Source organism: Lathyrus oleraceus, chromosome 1 (genome assembly GCF_024323335.1).
Source record: "Lathyrus oleraceus cultivar Zhongwan6 chromosome 1, CAAS_Psat_ZW6_1.0, whole genome shotgun sequence".
In the NCBI taxonomy this organism is placed as follows: domain Eukaryota; kingdom Viridiplantae; phylum Streptophyta; class Magnoliopsida; order Fabales; family Fabaceae; genus Lathyrus; species Lathyrus oleraceus.
The window spans coordinates 92,901,812-92,907,625 of record NC_066579.1 but is presented as its reverse complement, the minus strand read 5'-3'; the positions used below and the strand labels follow the sequence as shown (position 1 = coordinate 92,907,625).

Below are 5,814 nucleotides of genomic sequence, written 5' to 3'. Positions count from 1 at the left end.
AACCCAAACCAACATTTAAAAATATTTCTTCAATTAGCAGACACTTTTAAGACCAATGGAGCTTCTCCTGAGGCAATACGTTTAAGATTATTCCCTTTTTCCCTCAGAGATAAAGCCCTATCATGGTTAGATTCCCTTCCACCCAATTCCATTACGACTTGGGATAACCTTAGAAGAGTTTTTCTTGCTAGATACTTTCCCCCGAGTAAGACCGTCGTTCTTCGAAACCATATAACTAGATTTACCCAAAACCAAGGAGAATCGTTGTTCGAAGCTTGGGAGAGATATAAAGAGTTGTTACGAGCATGCCCGCATCATGGTTTAGAAAATTGGTTAATCATTCAAACCTTCTATAATGGACTTCACTATAACACGAAGATGACCATCGACGCTGCCGCAGGCGGTGCTCTGATGAACAAACCTTATCCTGAAGCTAGTGCCCTCATCGAAGATATGGCTCAAAACCATCAATCATAGGGAGTCGAACGAGCGACAGTTGAGAAGAAGGAAGCCCAAGGAGGAGTGCATGAACTAAGCTCTATAGACATGATGCAAGCTAAAATGGACGCATTAGCCCTTAAGGTCGAGCATATGTGCATAAACCCGAATACTGTTGCCGCAGTTTCGTCGGATTGTGAGATATGTGGAGCCAAAGGATACCAATCTGCAGAATGCGGTCTATTAAATGAAACCCACTATGAGCAAGTGAACTACACCCAAGGGAACCCATACTCGAATACCTATAACCCTGGATGGAGGAATCACCAAAACTTCTCCTATAAAAACAATAACCCTATCCAAAATAATGCACCCCCGAGACCTAGTTATCAAGCCCCTAAATCAAATCAACCTATGCAACCTGTACCACCAAAGCCGAGCCTTGAGAAAATTATGGAAAATTTTATCACCACTCAAACCCAACAAAACAAGGAGTTCATGAACCAGAACATTCATGTTAACGAATTGATTACTCAATTAGGAACCAAGGTTGACCAAATAGTTACTCATACTAAGATGCTTGAAACCCAGATCTCTCAGGTAGCTTTAAACCAAGCCCCTCAGACTATACCTGGAGGACAATTCCCTGGACAACCTCAACAAAATCCGAGAGGACAAGCCAATGTCATTACCCTACGAAGTGGGAACGCTTATGATGAGCCACAAAATCCTAGATTGAGTGAACCCGAAACTTCTAAGGAATGTACCAAACCCACGGACGAAGTAAAGGAACCAGAGGAACCTGAAAACCAGGAAGGTCGAGAAAAAGGAGAAGAACCTAAAGATAAAACTTACGTACCACCCCCGCCATATAAACCACCTATACCATACCCGCAAAGACTCAAACAAATCCAGATCAATAAACAATATCAAAAATTTATTAAAGTTATAGAAAAACTTCATGTAGAAATCCCTTTCACAGAAGCCATCACCCAAATACCTTCTTATGCAAAGTTTCTCAAAGACATCCTTACCAACAAACGTAGACTTGACGATCCGAAGCCTTTGGAATGTAATGCTATTTCCGAGGACAAATTAGCAAAGAAAGATAAAGATCCTGGAAATTTCTCCATTCCTTGTCTTTTGGGTAATCATGTCATCGAAAAAGCTTTTCTAGACCTAGGAGCTAGTGTGAGCTTAATGCCTTTAGCGGTTTGTGAGAGGTTAAACTTAGGAGAATTACAACCCACTAAGATGTCACTTCAGTTAGCCGATAGATCTGTTAAGTATCCAATAGGCATTTTAGAAGATGTCCCTGTTAGGATAGGTCAGTTATTTATCCCTACTGATTTTGTTGTCATGGAGATCAAAGAGGACAATGATATACCAATCCTTCTAGGTAGACCATTCTTATCAACTGCAGGAGCCATAATAGATGTCAAGAAAGGAAAGTTGACATTTAAGGTAGGTGACGAGAAAATAGAATTTATACTTTCAAAATTTCTTATGGCACCTGTGATGGGAGACGCGTGTTATGCCTTAGATATCATTGATGAATGTGTTAGAGAACTAGAACAAGAAGAAATTATAAAAACAATTAAGTTACCATCAACTCTCATAAGGGAAGATGATGACTCTAAGAAACCCTACATCAATGATAACCTTTACGAATGTTTATCCCTTACTCCAGATCCTATGCCATGCCCTAAGAAACCAACCTTAGAACTTAAGGAACTGCCTAAGAACCTGAGATATGAGTTCCTCGATGAAAAGATGAACCGTCCAGTTATAGTCAGTGCTACCTTGAGCCAAGAGCAAACAAACCAACTTTTAGACGTTTTACAAAGATATCCCTCAGCCTTAGGATATAATATGTTTGACCTGAAAGGTATAAGCCCATCCGTATGCATGCATCGGATTTCGCTCGAAGAAGATTCAAAACCCTCCAGGGAACATCAGAGAAGAATAAACCCTATAATTAGTGATGTTGTTAAAAAGGAAGTTCTTAAGTTACTTGAGGCAGGTATAATCTACTAGATCTCGGATAGTAAGTGGGTGAGCCCTGTGCATGTAGTACCTAAAAAGGGAGGCATCACAGTCGTGCAAAACGATAAAGGCGAACATGTAGCAAAACGTTTAGAAGGAGGATGGCGGATGTGTATAGATTATAGAAAATTAAATAAAGCAACCAGGAAGGATCATTTCCCTTTACCATTTATAGACCAAATGTTGGAGCGTCTAGCCAGACACTCTTACTTCTGCTATCTAGATGGATACTCTGGATTCTTCCAAATACCTATACACCCCGAAGATCAAGAAAAAACTACCTTTACATGCCCTTATGGAACTTTTGCCTACAGACGAATGCCATTCGGCCTCTGTAATGCCCCAACTACTTTCCAACGCTGCATGATGTCAATATTTGCAGATTACCTAGATGGTATCATGGAAGTGTTTATGGATGATTTCTCGGTTTGCGAATTTGATTTCCACAATTGTCTTGCTAACCTTGAGAAAATCCTGGAGAGATGCGTGGAGGTGAACCTCGTGCTAAATTGGGAAAAGTGTCATTTCATGGTGACCGAAGGAATAGTTTTAGGACATATAGTTTCTGAAAAAGGTATAGAGGTAGATAGAGCTAAAATAGAAGTTATAGAAAACCTAAAACCACCAAAAACCATCAGAGAAGTCCGAAGCTTTCTTGGACACGTTGGATTCTACCGGCGTTTTATTAAGGACTTCTCCAAAATAACCAAACCTTTAACTGGACTTTTAATGAAAGATGCTGAATTCATTTTTGATGAAAAATGTAATGATGCATTTAATCTTTTAAAGCAAGCGTTAATCTCAACACCTATTATGAAACCACCAGATTAATCAGAACCTTTTGAGATAATGTGCGATGCTAGTGATTATGCGGTTGGAGCCGTTCTAGGACAAAGGAAAGATAAAAACTTACATGCCATTTATTATGCCAGTAGAACCCTAGATGCTGTCCAACTTAACTATGCAACAACTGAAAAATAATTACTCGCTGTAGTTTTCGCTATAGACAAATTTAGATCTTATCTAGTAGGAGCAAAAATTATAGTTTACACCGATCATGTTGCCATTCGTTACCTATTAAGTAAAAAAGATGTCAAGCCCAGGTTACTCCGATGGATTCTATTACTACAAGAATTTGATTTAGACATAAGAGATAAAAAAGGCACTGAAAATGTAATAGTCGATCACCTTTCTAGGCTAGAACATCTAAAACCAGAACTAGTACCCATAAATGATGATTTCGCCTATGATAGACTGATAGCTAGAGTAGAAACCATTGAAGATGATAACCTAAGCCCTCATGAGCATCCCCAAAATTCCTTAGCAATAAGTAACATACCCTGGTATACAGATTTCGTTAATTACCTAGCTGCTGATATAGTACCCCCTGATCTTGACTACCACCGCAAGAAGAAATTCTTCCACGATGTGAGAAACTTCTATTGGGACGAACCACTCCTTTTCAAAAGGGGTAAAGATGGCATTTTTCGTCGTTGCGTTCCGGAAGAAGAGGTAAATAATATTATCAAGCATTGTCATTCTGCACCTTATGGTGGACATGCGAGCACCTCTAAGACATACGCCAAGATTCTTCAAGCTGGCCTATTCTGGCCTACCATGTGGCGTGATGTCTATGCTTGCATTGTCAAATGTGGTAGATGCCAACGCACTGGAAACATTTCAAGGCGTGATGGAATGCCTCTAAGAAACATTCAGGAAGTAGAAATCTTTGACGTATGGGGTATAGATTTCATGGGACCTTTCCCACCATCCTTAGGAAATAGGTACATCTTAGTAGCTGTAGACTATGTGTCTAAGTGGATTGAAGCTATAGCTGCACCCACAAACGATACTAGGGTAGTAATCAAACTATTTAAAAACTATATATTCCCTAGATTTGGAACACCACGTTTAGTCATAAGAGATGGAGGATCACACTTTATATCGAGAATATTTGACAAACTTTTAAGAAAATATGGAGTTAGGCATAGAGTAGCAACACCATACCACCCACAGACTAGTGGCCAAGTAGAAGTATCCAATAGGGAGATAAAACAAATCCTAGAGAAAACAGTTTCTATTTCTAGGAGAGACTGGTCTTAGAAGCTTCAAGAAGCATTATGGGCCTATAGAACCGCTTTCAAAACCCCTATAGGAACTACTCCTTACCAACTAGTCTATGGAAAATCCTGTCACTTACCGTTCGAATTAGAGCATAAGGCCTATTGGGCCATTAAAACTTTGAATTTAGACTACCTAGTCGCTGGAGAAAAGCGTACCCTAGACATTCATAAACTAGAAGAACTTAGGCAATCAGCCTACGAGAATGCAAAAATATATAAAGAGAGGACAAAAGCCTATCACGACAAAAGAATAGTACAGAAAAACTTCAATGTGGGCGATCCTGTTCTCCTTTTCAACTCTAGGTTACGACTCTTTCCTGGAAAGCTATGTTCAAGATGGACTGGTCCTTTCGAAGTATCCCAGATTCTGAGATCCGGAGCCGTAGAAATCAAGAACGAAACATGTAGTCCATTCGTTGTAAATGGATAAAGACTGAAGCTTTACGAAGGAGGAGACATTCCAGCATACTACTCGAGCCACACCCTGATTGATCCACCAATCCCTACTACTACAGGTGTATAAATTCTAATCGTCAAGCTAATGACGTTAAACAAGCGCTGCGTGGGAGGCAACCCATGGTTTTTCTTTCATTTTACTTTTTCGCATTTATTTAATTTTATTTTTATTTTATTTTATCATATTTTGCATCGAGACTAAAAATTTGAATGGTTTGCATTTTCAGGATCACTTTCTTAACTTTTACAGGATGCAGGATTTCGATGATATGCACGTGGCCTATAGATATAATGCTCAGAGAGAGCGCTACATCGCTCTGTATCAGCGCCCTATGGCACCCACACGTTATCCTGATCAACATTGTATGAAGGCACTGGGTATCGAGCCGAGTATCCGATTTCTTAGCCACCAGCTTCACTGGGACGAGTTTGCCGACGACTTGAGTAACACCTACAGGAACCTGACATTGGAGTTCCTGAGTTCATTCGACTATGACCCATACTCTGGACCAGATGGGTATGCTGCTTTCAGGCTCTTTGGAGTTGAGTACTCTTTCAGCCAGAAAGAGTTCGGCGACCTATTGGGTTTCCAGACCACTCCTGATGCTATCCCGGAGACACCTATGGGATATTTTTTGGGTAAGGAGGTGGAGAAGTTTTGGAGTGATATATCAGGTGGCGGAAGCCAGGATCCATCTACACAGCTGTCTCATGTTATACATAACCCCGCCTTTAGATACTTTCAGATGAT

General features: G+C 40.1%; 1 non-coding gene across 1 annotated transcript; it reads right to left on the bottom strand.

The window, feature by feature from the left end:
* Window positions 1-216: 216 nt before the first annotated feature.
* LOC127116035 (small nucleolar RNA R71) lies at window positions 217-323 on the bottom strand. The gene has a single exon (XR_007801025.1). It is a non-coding gene; the product is annotated as a small nucleolar RNA R71 (small nucleolar RNA).
* Between the last annotated feature and the right edge of the window lie 5,491 nt (window positions 324-5,814).